We start from the raw sequence: 21,630 nt of genomic DNA, 5'->3' as shown, positions 1-21,630 counted from the left end.
TGTGCACTTCTTGTGCCATTAAAAGGTAATCTAGGTCACAGCCCTAAAGCCTGAGCCAAAACTCTAAAGTAAAAGACAACATATGGTTTACTGTGCATCAACCGAGGCTGTGCAACATTAAAAACTCCTTCAGATTCGGAGGTAGCTACTGCACAAAGACTTTCTTTAATGGTATGTTATTTTACGATCGTTGCATGTCAGATTGTGCAGCATGACCCCAGAGAGATCTTGTGTAACGGCTGAGGGACTGCACAATATCAACTGTCTTTCATGTCACGCTGTACGGTACAAATCTTAGCAAACTGTGGACACAACCGACAGCATTGACTGGGCAGTCTAAGGTTGTTCTGACATCCTCATTGACACGTGAAATTAAAATGGGACTGCAAATGGAAACCCCTGCAAGCACTTGCGGTAATGTCTGCAAAGTTTTGCCTGGAAAATAAGAGAAAATCTAAGTCTCTACAGACAGTGACAATGAAAGAGGGAAACTGTGAACTGCTTGTTCTTGAGGGTGATGTTGATTATTTCTTTTTTAACATATATCATGGATGGATGGTCAAATGGATGGATAGAAAGACACACAGATAGTTGAGCAGTCATAGTTAAGCATGTAACACCAAACGATCTAAGACTGCCAATTTTGCTCTAAAAACAAACTAATTTTAATTGCCCAATGCAGTCTCAGACAGTGAAATCACTAGAAAAATCTAAGTGTGCAGCCGACTGAGGACAAAAAAGTAGCAGCATTTAAATGACTCTTTTCTAAATTTGAGCAAAACATTCAGAAGTCTAAAAGCTCAGAGCACTGCAAGGCTGATGTTTCCTCTGCTCATAATAGCATTATAAATGCAATGACTGGAGGTGGGAAGGTGTACTCTTTAATTTGCTCTCAAGTCTAGACATAAATCCATACACAAAATAAGTCGTCTGAAAATCCTGTTAAACCGCATGCAATAAAAGTGGACAGCCAGACCGGCCTGACAGGTGTGAGTGCAGTTGTATAAACTCAAACTGACTCAAACTCAACTCTGAGAGCTTTTTTGGTACCAAAGAGCTAATCATTTAGAGGACTGCCACAGGCGAGCACTTCCAGCAAAGTGGATTTCTCACAGCATCATCAAAAACAGCATTAAAGTCGAGTTACGAATAAAATGCACAACCCCCAATTAAGAGCCGATTTAATTCTCCTCAGGTCCAGAAGCTATTCTGCTCATGAATGTGGCTCATCCAACATCTGCCTTTCTGCCGCCCAAGGGTGGATACCGAACTGCAGGTTAGACAACAAAACACATCCTCTCTTTGTAAGTACATGTGGTTGAGAGTTTAGGAATATAAAGAATGACATCTATTCAGAAACAGCAGCGGCAATTCAAAGTGATGTGAATCTAATAATGCAGAGATTTACAGCGCACTTGAGCCAATCCTGAGATGAATCACTACTACTATGTACAAAATGTTCTTGATAAACTACATTTCTGTTTAATTTCACTTCTGTACACCAAGTAATTTATTTTTCGACAATGGATAGTTCACCAAAAAAAAAAAAAAAAAAACTAATAATAATAATTTAAATAGAATTATTTTTCACAAATGACTAAAATCAAGCAAGTGATTAGCAAACTAGATTAGTTCAACATTGATCAGTTAGGTTAAACTCTGGTATTGTTTAGCTGGATGGATGTAATGCAGTTGGCGATATGCCATAAGATGCATATAAATGTAATGAGTGTAATGAGCAAAGTTGGCTGCCTATTTTTTTTTTTTTTTTTATCGTACAACTATTACAGTTAATAGATCAGAGCTGTAGAATATGTTCAGCAACATCAGAGTTAATGAGGGGTGAGTCCGAAATGAGGTATCTAACAGATTGGCTATTCTGTGCAGCTTCATTCATTCGGTTAAATCTCTGGATATGGTTTATATCATAAATGTAAAAAAAAAAAAAAACATGGGAGGAATTTGGCCTGGGCCCCCTTTCTGTTCAGGGCCATTAAAACCTTACATTGGCTCCCCTGTTGCCTTTGCGACATGATAAGTGATATAACACAAAATTTCTCCAAATCAGCTCTGATTAAGAAATATATTTTCAGCAATTTTTTGATTGAGCTACTCCTTTAACAGTGTTGAGACAGAGATTTTATCAGCATGACCACTTACTTAGTCGCATCAGCAGGGCAAACAATTGCATTTTATGACCATATAGTTCTCTTATCTTCATTTGATTTCATAAAGTGACTTAAACAGTACATTTACCTAAAATAGATGTAAATGCAATGATGCACATATTTAATGATGCTCTAACACAACTTTGTCACACAACCCGTACAGTTGGGTACAATATATGACCATTTAGTCACATCCTGTCTTATCTAAATCTAATCACATCAAGTTGTTTCAGTTTCTTATGCTCTCTAAAAAATCCCTGGTATCACATATTTCACCCTTGTGCATCACACCCATTTCATATTTTATTTGATCGGCTAGGCATGACAGAATGCACAGTTCTTCTTTACAAAAGATCAAACTGTCAAGTTTTGACATTAGTATACTTTTCTACAATTCCGTTATAAAAGTCCCTTCCTTACAGCATTTCTACTTACAGTAATGCTTTGAGAAACTTTTGCTAGCCTAAGGGAGAGAAAGAGAGATACGTCTAATCATGCTCTCTGATATTACCTGGGCTACAGCAAGTCAATGATTACATCCAGTAGCACATGCCTGTCCTTATTTTAAAAAGGAGTGACCAGTCCCAGCCACCAGATATTATTAAACCAATTTATCTTGTACCAATCCTGGCTAAAACCGTATTCTTATTGCCAGAAATCTATTGCATTACATAAACTGTTGCTTGATCACAGGGGAGCCAGTCTGGGAAGAGAAATATGCATTAGAGCAACTCTGGCAAAATGTCTGTCTTTCACAAAGGACTATTCCCTGGAAGCAGGAGCTGTGCTCTTTATTTACACATTTTTTAAACTCTACCCATGCGAATTTGCCAAGAAATCTATCGATCAGCGACAGATGATGGGGTGGGACAATGCTTGTCTGTGAGATGCCTTGCTTAGCAGCTCTGAGAAAATTCTTTGTTCTCTGGCCTAATGCTGAAAGGCCATAATTAGTCAAGCTGCAGATGAGCCGAAGAACAGTCATTGGGGCTAGAGAGATGGTCCTCGCCGTCTGTATTGAGTAGTTTCACTCTTTCAAGGGAAGTATGCCACACAGGCACAAATGGGAAAATGAAAGTCAGCACCTCATAATACAACCGAAGCTGATGCCTTTATATTTCACAGCATAAGCTGCTTCTCAATTCAGAGACTTTTCCTTTATGCTTGCATCTTAGAATATCAATATATATTCAAATGTTTCCAAAAATCCTGTAGAAAGTCAGTGGATGTTAAAGGTCAGACATCCAAATACCTTTAACGTTCAGACTTGTAGATCTACAAAACAAAGCTGACTTTCCATACATCTCATCCATTAATCTGGCAAAAAAAAGATGATGGCAGAAGGACGAAGGGACAGTAAAAGACGGAGTATTGAAAGAAACAAAACCTAAGGAAGCTTATAAGACAAATGTTTCTTTTGGGATCACAGCACTTGGATGGCCACCGCATGGATGCGTGGTGATTTAATCCAGAGACATAGCACTTGCACTTTGGAATGGAATAGAAAGTAAAACACATATCCTTATCTGACTCGTCATTCATTGAACATCCACCTCCCCTGAGAAGCCTTTGAGTCAGGAGCAACCAAAAGCCATTACGCAGTCACACTATATAGCTAGATGAAAACAACGCTTACAGCGCCAGGCTTTTGACAAAAGCACAAAGCCTGAAAATGTTTATATTCTCGTTTTTAGAAGACCTGTGTAGGAAGGAGCGGTGTTTGACATGTGAAAGTTGAAAGGGTCGACAATTCCCACGCAAATTGATATCTGGATTTATTTTTCTCTTCCCTTACATATAGAAGTACACATGCTTTCGTTTATCAGACTATGTTCAGAATGAAATACTAGCTTAATTTGTGGTGAATACTACATAGTATGTACTGGCTGCAACAAGATTTATTGAGTATGGGGGCAGTCATGGGCTAATGGTTAGAGAGTCTGACTTGTAACCCAAATGTTGTGGGTTCAAGTCTCAGGCCCGGCAGGAATTGTCAATGCCATGACTGAGGTTAGACCCTTGAGCAAGGCATCAATCCCCCAACTGCTCCCTGGGGTTTAGAAAGAAACAAAAAGTAACAGTAAAGGCATTTTGAATTTTACAAAAGATTCTATTAAATATTCTATTAGAATATTAGAATATCTATTCTATTAAATATGCGACAAGATTCAATATTTGTATTTGTCACATACACAATTATATAGAGCAAATATAACCAGCAGTGAAATGCGAGTAGAAATGATTAAAATAAATGATTTTCTTTTGTATTTTCTATTGAGAAAATTCTGAGAAAACTCATGGGTTCAACACAAATAAGTGCCAAATAATCATTAGAATGATTTCTGAAGGATCATGTGACAGAAGACTGAAGTAATGGTTGCTGTTTAGTTTTCAAATTTCAGTTTTCCCATCAAAGCAATAAAGAACATTTTAAAATATAGTTTTTATTATTAAAAATATACATATTTTTTGACATTTTTAATCTATTTTTGATCAAATAAATGCAGCCTTGGTGAGCATAAGGAACTTCTTTCAAAAACATATTTACCAACCCCAAACTTGTTAATTTCTCCTCTTCTCTAGCTTGCTTCCTAATCTAATTGCCTAAGAAAACTGGCATTCTATATTATAAACAGTGTGGGCTCTTTAGCAAATTGCTTTTGTTTCTCTTTTGTAAGTTGTTTTGGATAACTGCGTCTGCTAATGCATGTATTTGTGAATTAATTGTTTAAATGACCAGACATGACACTATATTAATACTAAAATCGCAAATAAAATAACAATACCAATCTTTCTACAGTATTAGAGTTACCTTGGTAGATGGACACTGTCTGTGGTAAAGAGAGGCAGCTAAAATGCGTGTGAGCACATGCTCTCTACTACGCCTCGAAGTAACACAGCTGTGCATATAAACTGCCAAATGCACATCTTGGTCAAAATTGACGAACTAAAAAGAAAAAAAACTTTCTAAAAATCTACAAATTGCCACGAGAGTGTGTTGGAGCTTTCCGTTAGGTCTTGCAGTGTCAAAACAGCACAGTAGACTTGCTTGCATTCACCATGTGACCCTGTTTCATTCTGCACAATTCCCACTTTGACATTTTTCTCCCTTTCACCTTCCTACACATTCTGGTTATTTATTTTCCATAAAAGCCTTACCAAAGCAATGCCAAGCCCAGTGTTTTATCACCATAATATTTAGAGCAACTCACTCACCAACTTGGTGTCATAATAGCATCACTGTTTAACTGGTTTGCAGCAGGCTGTAACAGGATATCATGGCTACCCTTGGGTGTCAAGTTACAGAAATTAATTGCATATGGATAAAAGTGAAAGTTAAATCCTTTATCAGCTAGGCATAATAACAGCAAAAGGAGAGGTCTGACAGATGTCATCTCCACTGAGCTTCGAGCATTGCTTTACATGCAAGCATGTGCTGGTAGATTATTAGGAAACATTTTCAAATCCTAATTAGGAAGCAAATGTGTCACAATATGGCAACTGAGAAAACCCCTTGGGGAAACCACAGCCAGGGCAGAGGTCAAAACTGATTTAATGAAACGATCTTAAATTAAATTCATGATTTGAATACAACTGTGTATTTACATTTTTTTTTCATAAACAATTCACTAAACGCAATACGATTTTTTTTTTATTATTAACTCATAAGTGTCAGCACAAGATATACTGCTCTGAGACTGCATAAAAACACTATATTAATTAATTATGCACATCTTGTCATTTTCTGAACCCATGGGAGGGGGGGGGGTGCACACATACCATAAAATGGTATTGGTCAGGATTTAGACCATATCATAGTACTGAGACTGCTCTCCTTAGAGTTACATATTACCAGCTCTTATCATCTGATCGTGGTTGTATTTCTCTATTAGTGCTGTTGGATCTTAGTGCTGCATTTGACACTATTGACCACAACATTATTTTGCATAGACTAGAACACTTTGTTGGCATTAATGAAAGTGCATTAGCATGGTTTAAATCATACTTATATGACCACCATCATTTCGTAGTAGTGAATGAAGAGGTATTATATCAATCACAAGTACAGTATGGAGTACCTCAAGGCTCAGTACTAGGGCCATTACTCTTCATGTAATAACCTAGAATTCTGTCTAAGACTTGATGGCTGCTCTGTCAATTCTACATCATCAGTTAGGAACCTAGGTGTGCTATTTGATAGCAATCTTTCCTTAGAAAGCCATGTTTCTAGCATTTGTAAAACTGCATTTTTTCCATCTCAAAAAATATATCTAAATTACGGCCTATGATCTCAATGTCAAATGCAGAAATGTTAATCCATGCATTTATTAACTCAAGGTTAGATTATTTTAATGCTTTATTGGGTGGTGTTTTGCACTGTTGGTAAACAAACTCCAGGTAGTCCAAAATGCAGCTGCTAGAGTACTTACTAGAACCAGGAAGTATGACCATATTAGCCCTGTTTTGTCCACACTGCACTGGCTTCCTATTAAACATCGTATAGATTTAAAAATCCTGCTTATTACTTATAAAGCCCTGAATGGTTTAGCACCTCAGTACTTGAATGAGCTCTTGGTACATTATAAACCCACACGTCTGCAGTGCTCTCAAAACACAGACAATTTGATAATACCTAGAATATCAAAATCAACGGCGGGCAGCAGATCCTTTTCTTATTTGGCGCCTAAACTCTGGACTAAACTACCTAACATTGTTCGGGAGGCAGACACACTCTTTAACCTTATACATAACACACTCTTTAACCTTACACATAACACACTAATATGCTTTTAATATCCAAATCTTTTAAAGGATTTTTAGGCTGCATTAAATAAGTAAATCGGAACCGGGAACACTTCCCATAACACCCGATGTACTTGCTACATCATTAGAAGAATGACATCTACGCTAATATTAGTCTGTTTCTCTCTTATTCCGAGGTCACCGTAGCCACCAGGTCCAGTCTGTATCCAAGTTAGAGGGTCACTGCAGCCACCCGGATCCAACACTTATCCAGACCACATGGTGGAATCAGCACCTAGAAAGGACCTCTACAGCCCTGAAAGACAGCGGAGACCAGGACAACAAGAGCCCCAGATACAGATCCCCTGTAAAGACCTAGGGTCTCATTTATAAAACTCTCCGTAGATTTCATCCTAAAACTTGACGTAGGCACAAAAGCTAGATTTTGCGTATGCCCAAAAGTTTTCAGATTTATAAAACGCAATTTCTATGCCCATTTTGTGCATACGCAACGTTTATAAATGAGACCCCTGGTCTTAGAAGACCACCGGGACAAGACCACAGGAAACAGATGATTCTTCTGCCAATCTGAAATGGCTGCAACCTGGAATTGAACTGCTGGTTTCGTCTGGTCAGAGGAGAACTGGCCCCCCAACTGAGCCTGGTTTCTCCCAAGGTTTTTATCTCCATCCAGAGTTTTGGTTCCTTGCCACTGTCGCCTCTGGCTTGCTTAGTTGGGGTCACCTCATTTACAGCAATATCATTGACTTGATTGCAAATGATTGCACAGATACTATTTAAACTGAACTGAGATGATGACATCACTGAATTCAATGATGAACTGCCTTTAACTGTCATTTTGCACCATTGACGCACTGTTTTCCTAATTAATGTTGTCTTTCCAGATGTGTAAGCTGCCCATGGCACACGCACTCATGCAACCCCATACCATCAGAGATGCAGGCTTCTGAACTGAGCGCTGATAACACCTTGGGTTGTCCTTGTCCTCTTTAGTCCGGATGACATGGCGTCCCAGTTTAACAAAAAGAACATCAAATTTTGATTTGTCTGACCACAGTCCATTTTAAATGAGCCTAGGCCTAGAGAAAACGCCTGCATTTCTGGATCATGTTTAGATATGGCTTCTTTTTTGACCTATAGAGTTTTAGCTGGCAACGGCGAATGGCATGGTGGATTGTGTTCACTGACAATGTTTTTTGCAAGTATTCCTAACCCCATGTTTTCCATTACAGTAGCATTCCTGTATGTGACGCAGTTCCGTCTAAGGGCCCAAAGATCATGGACATCCAGTATGGTTTTCCGAACTTGACCCTTACGCACAGACATAGCTCCAGATTCTCTGAATCATGGATGATATTATGCACTGTAGATGATGATAACTTCAAACTCTTTACAATTTTTCATATGAAACTCCTTTCTGATATTGCTCCACTATTTTCCGCCGCAGCATTGGGGGAATTGGTGATCCTCTGCCCATCTTGACTTCTGAGAGTCATTGCCATTCAGAGAGGCTCTTTTTATACCCAATCATGTTGCCAATTGACCTAACAAGTTGCAAATTGGTCCTCCAGCTGTTCCTTATATTTACATTTAACTTTTCCAGCCTCTTATTGCTACCTGTCCCAACTTTTTTTAGAATGAGTAGCTCTCATGAAATCCAAAATGAGCCAATATTTGGCATGACATTTCAAAATGTATCACTTTCAACATTTGATATGTTATCTATATTCTATTGTGAATAAAATAAAAGTTTATGAGATTTTACAATTATTCCATTCCTTTTTTACTCACAATTGAGGATGGACATCAAAACTTAAAGACTAAATATACTGCATGTTGTTTGACTATTTAAATGCAAGTATTGTCTTTTTGGTAACTACATTAGTACATGCCAGTGTGCTGTTGCTAACTAGCACTTATCTATAAAAAATTGAATGAATGTGCTAATAATGGAAGCAAGTTATATATAATTGTCATTGTGATGAGTGGGGTGGGATCACGAAAGCGAGGCATGGCTCTAAGCACCATCCCACTTGTCATAAAAATGTTTTAAGTATTCTTAACTTATCGGGTTTTACAGTGTATATTTGCATTCCCAGGGCCTCAATATGACATGCTGAATTGGTCTCCAAGGCATTTTTTTCTGAAATAACAGAACTGCAAAGTTTCTGTGGCACAGACTCATTAATAAACCGACAGATTAATAAACTATTTCGGACATGAAATTAATATGTATGCTACAGTGGAGGAAGATGAGATAGTTTGTTCATTACATCATATATTAACATAAAGCATCCTGGGAACCTGCCATCTAATCATAGCACAGTACTCTCCAGTGAGCTGTTACCAGTGATGTTGCAACATGAAATCTGTCGCTACACTACCTCTGTGCACAACTTTTGCTGAATTGGTATTTCATAATCTTCAAGTATGTTGATATGCACAGTAGACACTTAAAATGTCATTTTCAGTAGTGCCAAGTGCACACTACAAGACTTACCAGTTATACATTATACTGACACTACAAGTTTAGTGATGTTTTGGTCACATATTGTAGTTCTGATCCTGAAAATAAATCTTCTCAATCAAGTTCATGTGCATAGCAATGTGATAATTTATTCTGCAATTCAAACAAACACTAAGGGTGATTTTTGTCATTGACTGGAAACAAATATGAAAAAAAAAGACATAAAACAATGGGTGAGTAATGATTTGCATGTTGAAATTTATAAATAGATTTAAACATTTAAAAAAAAAAAAAATGTTCAGTTTGTAAAAACTGCTCTTAATGCAGTTTCTGGAATATGGTTTTAATGCAGTTTAAAGTCGGATTTAATGTGATTTATTTATTTATGTATTTATTATGTTGAATGCAATTTTAATTTGTTGAATGCAATTAAAAACTACTGAGTGCATTATGGAATCTGGTTGAAACTACAACATTTCAAATCCAGTTTCTGATCAATACTGACTAGTTTCTGAAAAAAAATCATAAAAGTGTCAGTGACTGGTGCATGCTGGGAGCTGACTACAATTTGGGCATTTTGGTTGCAACCTAGTTTGAGATAAAATTAAATTGGCAAGACATTCAAATAAAAAAAGAACAGTAGAACAGGTTAGATTTAAGACTCCACGCTCTGGATCTACTCCATCTAATTCCTTTAGACTGCATGTGATTCATATCGATGTAGTCAAACTAATGTCTGGTCACAGTTGCCGGTGAGCATTAAGAGACAGATCTGCTGATTGCACCTCTTCGATGCTAAAGCACTTCTTCTCACTCTGACGTATCAGCCTCATATTCCTAGCTTGATGATCTGATAATCATTATAGCCACACTGGAGGAAATCAAGAGAGGCAGGAACAAAAAAAAGACTGAGAATGAAGCAGAGAATGACTGACTAACAGCGACATCACACTGAGATTGGTGATATGAAGCTTTGAGCAGAAGCCAGAAATGTGGGAGATGATAACACTATGCCTGCTGAGAAATACATGATTGAGTTCACTTGTTGGCAGTGTTTATACAATAGAACCATATAAACAAACAACAAATATGAAATTCATAACCAAGATAATAAACAACTTTAGAATGTCATAAAGAAAAATTAAAGATTAACCATTCAAAGACCCTTTAAGGAAAGTCCAGTGTTAGTGAAACAAGACGGTGACTGTGTTCACCTTGAGTGACTCATATCGGATTCAGATTATTGACATCAGCAATTTCCACTTAGCACATCCTTTTTTTTTTACCATGGTTTCCATCTGAAATTACCAATTAGTTTTTAGATCTATGAGTAAAACAAGACATTTTAATTTACAACATAACCAAGAGTTTGTTTAGACCTCAAACCTTGACGATGCTGTGTTTTTTTCTGAAATGTTTCTACATGACTACAGTTACCAGAAAAGTGTGAATTTACATGCTTGATGTACTGGATAAAGTATTATAGCCCTTATACATCAATCTGTAAGCAAACTTAAAGTACAGCTTGATGTAATTTATGTTGTAGACTCAATGTACAACAGTCCTTTCTAGTAATTTTGACCATACAATGTTGATAAGTCAATGACCTTAGAAACTGCTTAAAAATCTAAATTATTTTTTTAGGGAATCCATTGTGTACTAGCCTTCCAGTCGGCCAAGAAACTGATGTCAAGACTGAACTGCTGTACAGCAGAAGACTTAATAATAATGTAATAATAAACTTTTATGCAGCACTCTTGCTAATTAATTCTTTCCTAATCCTGTTCATATGAGTCCAATACTTTATACATCGCTACAAAATCGCTAACTAGCCATGTAAAAGCAGTTGAGATCATTAGCATTGTGGTCTTCCCACGCACAATAAATGATCTCTGTGACAGAGGTTTCACAGAAGGCTACTGCGAATATGCATAAAAGACTCTTGGTTACAGTAGGAAGGAAGATAAAACCTGTGCAGTGTAGTTGAAGCTCAGCCCATGCTGCTAGTCTGCAAACACATTAGCGTAATTGTCACAGGGCCTTCCAAGATCCAATCAGATTATTGCAAGCCAAATGCTTATTACTTAGTACAAGACCTCTGAAATTTAACAACATGATGATGATGATATTGCTTCGACAGTGCATATGAACTTTTTACACAGGCCACATCAGAGTTCTACTGAAAACTCTTTGTACAAACACACAGTCTGTGTCGACTGCCAGTATCTTGCACTACACAGCATTCTGTGTACATTTAATTACTGAGAGTGGCTGCTGTGAAAATGCTTTACAGGACAAACAGTTTATCAAAGCATCATTTACTTTGGCTCCAGGGACATGTTCATGCATGTACACGGGATTCACTTCTGCTTGATCTTAACAAACTGCCATTCATATGTACATGCCATTGCTTAGGCTAAATAAGCATTTAGGGAACTGCTGACACTAACCAAAATATTAAAGCAGAAAGAAGCAAGAGTCCAAGCCACTCGGAGAAGGTGAAGTGGCCAGACATGCACTTTAGATTTAGGAGAACCATTCATTAAATTAATAAATAATTTAAAAAATGCAAACAATCTTAAAAATAAAGGTTCTTTATTGGCATCCATTCCATTAAAAACATTTAATATCCTTGGAACGGTTTCTAAATCTAAAAGGTTCTTTAGAATATCTTTAAAATATTCTTTTCACTAAGAAAAATGGCTCTTTTAAGAACTGTTCTCTGGGGAACCCAAATGTTTTTTTTTCTATGGAATCACTGCAAAAGCCTTCTTTTGCATCCTATATTTTTAGCAAAAGGGATATTTGTGAACCCCTGGAGATGGCACGTAATAAGCAAACTGTAAAGAGAACCGGTAAGATTCAAGAGTGTTTTGTCCCTCACTAAATGGGAACTATAAAGCTAAATAAACAGCTCAACACAAACAGTGGATAAGTCCTAAGCAATGCAGAGTCAACAAGTGGGAACAAATCAGATAAATCCAAATATAACATCCTGACACTCGAGGAATAGAAGACTTTAGTTTGTTTCCACCTAAAAATAAAATTTAATTAAAAAAATATATATATTTGTTTTAATTTGGGCAACTTTATATCTCCTATTTTTGACTTTATATTTTATAACGTAACAATGTACATACTATATGGACAACAATTAATACATTATACTGACATCAGAGTTTTAAATGTGGTTGGTTACAACTCGACACACACTTTATCTTGCTAATGAGATAATAGTGCTTTTGTGGCTCTAAACTAGTACAATATGTTACCCATGTCATAGTTAGAGCATGGTGACAGGAATTGCCTGAAGAATTACTGTCATTTATGACATAATAGCACTTCAGGCAAACCTTCTTCTGTCTTTATGAGATAAATGCCTTTAGCTCATATTACAAATCAAAATGTTTGTTTTCTACTGTATATCCTCCAGCCATTAATTTCCTGCATCAGCTATAATAAGTGAAACAAATGTGACTTCAGTTATAAATCTATAACAAATTACAATGTGATATATAAAAAACCCTATTAATTTCAGTTTGTCAAATCATCCAGTGATCCGAAAAGAAAACAGTTAAAAAAGTTGCTATTTAAACAGCTTGTTTTTTAATGGTAAGTGATTTTCTGTTCGCTTTAATTGGAGATTTGTTCATTCTTAAATCTGATTACCGTTGATTCTTTTTGAACAGCAGCTGTCTTGCTTGAAAATATCAATCTACAACTGAACCTTTTTTGTTATTTTTTTGCCTGTTCATACTTCTCTTTAATGCACTTTCAGATCGCATCAGCTGCTCAACTGCTTGTTCTCTTTGCTCTGCACTCATTGCCAGTCAAGTGTTCAAACTGTTTGAGTAATACAGACAAAATCTAATAAGTAAAAAAAAAGATTAAAAAAAAAAAAAATACAGTAATGAATCAGAGCGTGTCGACTGACAAATACCAATGACAAAGCTGCCTTTTATGACAACCGGCTATAGAGCTGTCAGGAAGTGAAATTCAGAGCTTGGCGTCAAACACAAAATGAGAGATTGAGTTTGAATGTAAAAATACAGTGAGGGGAAAAAAGCCATCAAGACCTTATGTCGCTTCAAAGTCTCAGGGGTTCTCCCTTACAACGGCACAGTGGCTTAGAGACAAAGAATCAATACAATTTCTCTCTTTTTTCTCTCTTAGATGAACATAATGGAGAAAAGAAAAACAAAAAAAACCTTACATAAAAGCAAATATTGCTGCCGGGCAGCATGCTGCAACTGCAGAGTGCACCGCTACATGTCCCAGAGTCACTGGAGGACTGAGAAAGTTGATGATCGCTCCAAATGGTTGACCAGAGGACAACAAGGATAGATACTTGAATCAAAAACCCGTCACATCAGCGTTTATATCATAACGGAATAAGTTTATATCATAAAGGAATAAGTTCACCCAAAAATTACAATTCTGTCATCCTGTTTTGTTCTTTGCAACTCAAGTTATTTTCGAAAAATGTGTCTTGGTTCATGCTGTAAGTGCTGTTTTTCCTCAAAGTTGTTTTAGCCATTATTGATGTTTAATGTATGCACAAAACAGTTACAAAAATATACAAAATTGCAGATGACATTAGGGTACAAGTAAATTATGACAGATGTTTCATCTCTGTGTGAACTATCCCTTTAAATAGTTACTTTGGCTACCATATACTTTTTTTAAAACAGCAATTAATTTGGTAATACAAGAGCATTCGAGTCATTTTCAACAAATCGACTCAGCTTTAAGGGCCCTGCACACAAAATGGCCCTCTACAAATATTGACACATGAAGATGGGCAGAAGCCAGAGGCTCCCTGTTGATCGCAGCATCTGTGCCTCAAAATGCAGACTTCCAGCATTACAGCACAACATGAACAAAGGAAACCAAACTAGATTTGGCTTTCCTGAATGATCACATTTCTGGGGCCGAGAGCTGATAACAGATAAAGGCAGCTGTGCTGGAGGACGACAGACAGGATAGCCTGCCGAAACACAGACAAGAGGCTAAAGCGCATTTGTCAGGTGGTATTGCTCACCACGGCTTTCCCAGCCGGTGAATGTGAGGTGACAGTGTTTGCAAGAATTAAAACATCATGCCTTATCTCACTGCCTAAACCTGATACATCATATTTTCAGTGAGGCAGCGCATATACACATACAAGAGGGGTTGGGCTAAAGCGGAAATGGGAGGGGTATTTTCTTAAACAATGTGATGGCCAGGGACCACTCAACCAGGCAAGACCAAGCTGTTGCCTGGCTCACGGTCCATATGCAGATCTCTACACCCCTTCACATGCAAGAGACGATGAGGCGCATCAGTCTCTCTTACATGATCACGCAGATCCGGCACAGCCAGTGATTTTGGATCTTGCATAGGGATGCACCAGTGTTCAATCATTTTTTAATGGATGATAGCCAATAAACGTCTGATTTCAAAATGTGATACAACGTTATTTGAACTTAATACAAAAAAAAAAAATAATAATAATAATAATAATAATAATAATAATAATAATAATAGGATAGGATACTAAATTAAAATATCCAAAATGAAAAACATTAATTTTAAAAGTTGCAAGTTAATTTATGCATCACAACAATATGATTTACAGTTAGATGATGGCAAAGGTAATCCAAATGCAAAAAAAAAAGGTTAAATAGGCCTGCATAATTAAATATCTATTTAATGCTAATATTTTTATAACCAAAAAAACAAAAAAAAAAACATTTTAGTTTATATATTAGCCGATTACTCTCCAAAGGGGTAAAAATAGGCTAAAACAAATAATATATGGGTAACACTTTAGGTTTAATTTGTTAACATGAATGAGCAATGAACAGTTCTCCACGGCATTTATTAATCTTAATGTTAATTTACTAACATGTTTAAAATCAAAAGTTTTGTTTGTAAACATTAATTTGTTTATGCACTGTGAACTAACATGAACAACCTTGTTTTTATTAACTAACATTAACTAAGGTTAATTAGTGCTATAAAAATATATTGCTCAGGTCATATTAACAAATATAAGTTTTACCAATATGCAATGATTTTTTTTATTAAATGTGCTGAAAAGAATGAAGAACTTTATGTACACTTGACAAATTAATTTGATTACACTAAGTGCAAATACAATAAATAAAAATATGCCAGTAATGGAACTTTAAGCAAGCAGGAAGAAATTAATTGTACGGGACAGTGTGTACAGGAGTGGGCAGCTGTGGAATTAAAACTCCATGTTTTCATAATTGATTAGTCATTCGGTTGTCTAAACAAGAACAGTGTCTGAGTTCAGGAAACTCTATATAATATTCCTGCATCATGCCTACCAGACCCTAATCAGACATGTTTCAGACACTATTGTACAGTAAGTGCAGCTCTTCAATAAAGCCATTCAACAAATAACTATAACCTTGTACTGAACAAAGCTACCAAAGTCCTCATGAGAAAGGTTCAATACACAGAGGCAAAAAAACACTTATGCGCATCCCGGATGCAGAATGATATGCTTCAATGTAATCTCAGCGCTTGGGCTCATGGGATTTCCCTTGCTCAGCATTCTAAAGTTCATAACTGATAGATCAGAAATACTGTCTGTGCCCAACACCTAGTTTACTGCACCCAGCAGTCTTTTGAGTTTTTATTGTGCTAAAATAATTTATAAAAGCATTCATCTGCAGTATTCTGACAGACACCCGGGAGTTAATTCCACACCATAAAGAATCAGACAGACTACGCTGAATATAATATACTTCAATCATTCCATAAAACCTCAGATGCAAACAAATGAGTTCTGCATAAAAAAATATATATATATATATATATATATATATATATATATATATATATATATATATATATATATATATATATAAAAATAAAAATAAAAATTCAGAGAGGGTTTTACCATGTTAAAATGCTAGCATACTAAAGTATAATTGCTAAAATGATTGCGGATATCTACGTAATGAGAGAGAGAGAGAGAGAGAGAGAGAGAGAGAGAGACCTCTGCTGTGCATTTTCAGCAAAGTTAAAATATGATTTTAATTTATTTTACACATCTTTTTTTTTTTTTTTTTTTTTTTTGCCAAGTTGGATCATTTCTATACAACTCATTTTAAATATTTTAAATAAAACTCATCTTGCAGCTTGGAAGCGTGCAGAGTCTCCTAGGTTTGGAATCATCGTATTAAAGGAAACATTACCGTACATGTTCACGCTGTTCATTTTCATCTAGCAGTACATGAGAGACCTAATTCAATCCTTGTTATCACACAGCTACAGGTTCAGTACAGTACAGTGAATCCAACTGCATTGCATGCCAGGCATAAATAGACATAAACTGATCAACTTAGCATAAATGCCTCTCTTGCACATCACACTAAAGGTATTATCCCCAGCAGCCTGTAGACCGGTTTTATTTCTCATTAATTAGCCAAGCTTAACCCTTAAAGGGTGTCTGTATACTGGGAGACTTTTGAAAGACTGAAAGGGGGAACAGTGAGTGAGGGAGCAGGCCTAGTTTCAGAGTAAAATTATTTAAAAAGAAAAAGTTCCTGCAAGTATTCAGGACAAACAAACTATGGTGTCAACTTGCCATCTTTATCTAATAGCGCTTTTCCACTGCGTGGTACGACTCACCTCGGAACAGCATGGTTTGTGTTTCAACTGCGGTTTAGTATCGTTTTATAGTGGGCGGGATTATTCACAAGTCATTATAGTTGCACCGCCTCTACTGCCACAACTCCTAAAAAAAACTCTGGATCGGCTCCTCTGCTTTCAATGAGAGGAACGTTAAATCTAGTGGTTCTTTTGTGTTTGTGTCACAAGTTCACTGATGCAGGTAAGTGTCGAATCTCTCTGGCCAATCTGTGATCAACAGAGTTTACAAGTCACGTTTTGGTAACGGAACGGTTCACTTGGAATCTCACTAAAGAAATTATCAGGTACTGTACTCAGTGGAAAACCGTGAGCCATACCAAACCAAACCATGCAGTTGAAAACCGCCATAAAAGTAACATGGCAACATGCTGTGAGAAGGCCAATGACCTTGAGGTAAATGTTCCCATCCTTTACCACAGGTGTACAAGACACCCCCACAGCATAGAGGGGCCCCTCATGGTGTTATGAGCCAATTATAGTTAAACTTGTCTATCTACAACATTTTTCTCTGGATAGGAGCCAAATCAAGCTGTGTGAATTCACTTATTTTTAATGTGGCATAGAGTCAGCATTGAGGCATTCACAGTAGGGCTGCACGATGTGTTGTTTAAGCATCGATATCGCGATGTACAAATCCACGATAGTCACATCGCAGGATGTGCGATGTAGGCTGTCGTAGTTGACCCGTTATTGATTAACTGTATGGGCCAAAGAGCGCCCATTCTAGTCAATGCTAGTGTTTACACCGGCCGCGACGCGGCGCGTTTCAGAAGCTTCCCAGAAGCGGCTTTCCGCGCCGCTTCGCTTAATATAGGCGCCTAGTCTATTTTTGACGGACGCGCGTCCAAATCGCACCGGAAATACAAAATAAAAGTCAAAAATCCCTGTCAATTTCAAAATAAACACCGTGCAGACTCCCAAACCTATTGCATGTATATTGGCAATATATCCTTGGTAGGAGACAAGAAATGGACGACGAGAGATTCATTCTGGAATCAGAAAAACACGTCGGACAGGCAAATCACGTGGTCTCACGCATCCAGTCGCTCCGCTTCTGATATGCTCCCGGTGTGAGTTGGCACCGCGAGGAGGACGGAATAAAACCTTGTCGCAGCCGTAATGCGCCGCACACGTGTTCAGTGTAAATGAGGGGTCAGAGAGAGAGCAGAGTGTGCGCGCAAAGCGAGCCCCGGCCGCACGCTCATGTGTTCAAACAACAGGAGCGCTGTCTTGCTCTCTCTCCCTCGCACATATTAATCAATTGTAACGTTGGTGTCGATGTTTAAATCATTTAAAATGAGAATGTAAGTTTGCTCACCCCATTTTTGTTTGTAAGAAAAAGATTTGATTTCATATCGCAATATATATCGCAGAAAAATAAAATATTGCAATGTAAATTTTTCCCAATATTGTGCAGCCCTAATTCACACACAATCACAATTGGTGCAAACAAAGTATCACACACTCCAATGTTGATTTCTAAGAATGTTACTTTGAATTTGGACATGCTTCAGCGCAGCAAATTTACAAGTTCATGACAAATAATAATAATAATAATAATAATAATAATAATAATAATAATAATAAACATAATGGGATTGTTCTAAGTATCATGTTTGAAATACTATCTCACGTTGACCTAATTTTTAAAGTAAGAGCGGGTGCATTTTTGTAACATTTCTTACACAAATATAGCTGTTTACTACACTTTTTTTTACATTTTATTATTCTTATAATTTACACATATCTGCTGATTTAACAGATGTATGGCACATTTACAGATAATAGCTTCATGTCTTAAAAAAAGGTGGATAAAAAAAAAAAAAAAGCTCGTAATCGACGTCACAGCTTGTGGGTGGGGCCTCGTGACCAGTGGGGCCATGTTCGTGCCTTAAAGGGTTAATGCACATGCCGTGTGGTCTTCATTCCATAACAGACTCTTACATCAAAGGACGTCTACTCTTTTAAAATCTACTTAAAGTGGTGGTATCTGAAGAGAAATGTTAATTCAGATCAGGGTATTAGCGCGTAATATATTATCGTTTGTTGCTCCAGAACAAACGGCGCTGAAAGAGCTGCTGTGAAGACGCGTTCAACAGATGGGCGACTGCTCTTCCTCACGGCCGCAGACCTGTACGGAAACAAATCTTGCTTTGATTAATTAGCATAAAGCCTGGTCGGGAATGCTAATTGAAAGACAGCTGCATTGGCTTATTGACTAAACGATTATCAGTGTGTCGGTTATTGATAGAAACCGAATTCTATTTTAAGTTGCGGCGTTAAAGGCAACTACAGCGGGCGCCAAATCACAGTTGTATCACCTTCAAATAACATTACAGTCGCGCGATGACAGTAGAGACGGTGTTTAAACGTCGATATGAACATACAGCTGTAGGAGAAAACGAGACGCAACCTTCAACAATGTTTCTACTCATAGTTTTCCAGTGAGACTTACACTGATTGATAATGTCACTCAAGGCAAGCTCCCCATGAACGTGATCTGGTTGGTATAAAAATACATTTTCTCTGCAAGTTTATGGTCGCGGCATGAATAGGATAGGAAACGGAGACCTTGATCCTGAATGTTTTTTTTTTTTTTTTTTCTTAATGCTGCTTATAAGGATAAACTTGATTATGAGGAGAGAGGTAAAAATGAGACCTGGTCCAAATTCACAGACAATACTTTTACATACGGCCATTCCAACTTAAAAGCATCAAGTAAATGTATTCCGAGTGGTCGGTCTATCATAATACGCTAGTCTTTTTAGACCATTCAAATGCACAGATTGCGAAGCAACGCAGTAACAGTTATAACATGAATATATCAAAAAAGAAGAAATGACATACCTTGTCTCTGTCAGCAGTAGTTATTCTATATTCCCCGATTTGTTCCGTAGATGCAAATACAATTTGCCATCCATGACACGACTCAGTTTGAGATTGAGTATCTTTTTACCACAATCTACCCTCCCAAAAACGAATCCGAGTATCTTCGGAGGATGAGGAAATAAAATAACTGAAAAGGGCTGATAGGCTACTAAATGACATTAGAACAGAATGGGAGAAAGGACGAACCGAATCAAAGAAAAAAGTAGCGAAAATAAAGAAGGGAAACAAGAAAAATACGATAAAAAAATAAAATGCGGTAGAAAACGAATGGACTTTAGTTCACAAACTGAGGGCTCCAGTAATTCCACGCTGCGTCTCTGTATTCCAAACGCACTGAGTGCGCTCTGCAACGGGGAACGCCGATCTATCCGTTTATTCCCAATCTGCTGCGGTTTTACTTCCAGGACTTCAACTTGCAGTAGCATCACTTACACTGAACGTTCGTGTGAAGATATATTTGCCTTCTCTACCTTTCGGCTTCGACAGAACCCTTTCCATGCATTGGCATCCGAGCTCTCGGTAAAGAACAGCCGCACTCAGTCAGGCGTCTGGATGCCCGCATTCACTGTAGCAGCGAGGAGGATAGAGGCGCGTTCACGCTCTTTTTTTCCTCAAGGGAGCGGGACGCGCGCGCTGCTCACCTACGTCAGCCGGCGCGTGCTCCAAATAGAACGTTGGGGAAGTTCGTTCCGAATTCTCATTTGGCGATTCGATGTCGCAGCTCCGGATATGATATCATGTCATCATGAATTGGGTTTTTGCTTTCTTTCTGCCTGCAGGTTGGAAGTGTCGTCAAAAGAATAAGAGAGTGACTAGACCGCTTGACACCAAATGAACCAAACACAAGTAGCCTATATGACTTGTGGTACATTTCACATCCCCCGTTTTTTTTTTTTTTTCTAGGTCTAAATGTTTCATGGGTACAATAGTTTCTGAAACTATGCATGGGCTTTTTGACAAACTGCGGTAGGCTATCGAAGAGACACCAACAATATTATTAAATGTTGAAGCATTAAAAAATATTGAAACGGCACTTCACAAGTTACAAAACGCAGCACTCTGGCATGGAATGATACAGCCTTTTAAGTCCGTGTAGTAAGCTCACTTGGTGCATCAGTCAGCATAAATTGGTCTGTAATAACCAGTATTTCTTAAGCAAAACCAGACTCTTTCATTTTGTACTGAATGAATCATGATCGTATTTGAATCCACAGTTACTGTTTATTTTATTAAATGAACTGATTACAAAAGCAAGTATGAGTAAGATAAACTACAAAAAGAGACCGGAGAGACTACAATGGAATCAACATGGCTGCTGCAAAACAAGAAGTCCTGGCCTAAAAGAGCCATTTAGGAATTGTCTTTATTTATTTATTTATTTATTTATTTTATTTATTTATTTATTTATTTATTTGTGTGTGTGTGTGTGTGTGTGTGTGTAACTTTAGGGCTATTTCCAAGTTACCTGCTGATTTACCTGGGTTAGAACTTTGGTCTCCTTCATATGTTTCTTGTTGCCAGATAAGAGTCTCTTTTGGTAATAATAATAATAAAGATCTGACTTCTACATTACTAGAAATCATAAGTTGTCTTGGATGTACTGCCTGTATAAATTCTTCCTAGAGAGATCAATAATATTGAAGTCCACTCAAAATCCTTAATATTTATTTCTTG

At 37.3% G+C, this 21,630-nt stretch overlaps 1 protein-coding gene across 10 annotated transcripts in view; it reads right to left on the bottom strand.

Moving 5' to 3' along the window:
* The window catches only part of adgrb2 (adhesion G protein-coupled receptor B2), a 254,928-nt gene extending 233,996 nt beyond the window's left edge, over positions 1 to 20,932 (bottom strand). For 4 of the 10 annotated variants that reach the window (XM_026288827.1, XM_026288830.1, XM_026288829.1 and 1 more), the window contains exon 1: positions 19,915 to 20,931. The gene's annotated coding sequence lies outside the window, so the exon portion shown is untranslated. Of the gene's footprint in view, positions 1 to 19,914 lie in introns of all 10 variants that reach the window. The other 6 variants (XM_026288834.1, XM_026288835.1, XM_026288828.1 and 3 more) reach the window with 4 other exon arrangements.
* Positions 20,933 to 21,630: the final 698 nt, after the last annotated feature.

The sequence above is a fragment of the Carassius auratus genome, chromosome 19 (genome assembly GCF_003368295.1).
Source record: "Carassius auratus strain Wakin chromosome 19, ASM336829v1, whole genome shotgun sequence".
Taxonomy (NCBI): domain Eukaryota; kingdom Metazoa; phylum Chordata; class Actinopteri; order Cypriniformes; family Cyprinidae; genus Carassius; species Carassius auratus.
The sequence above is the reverse complement of the archived record's forward strand: the minus strand, read 5'-3'. Positions and strand labels throughout refer to the sequence as shown.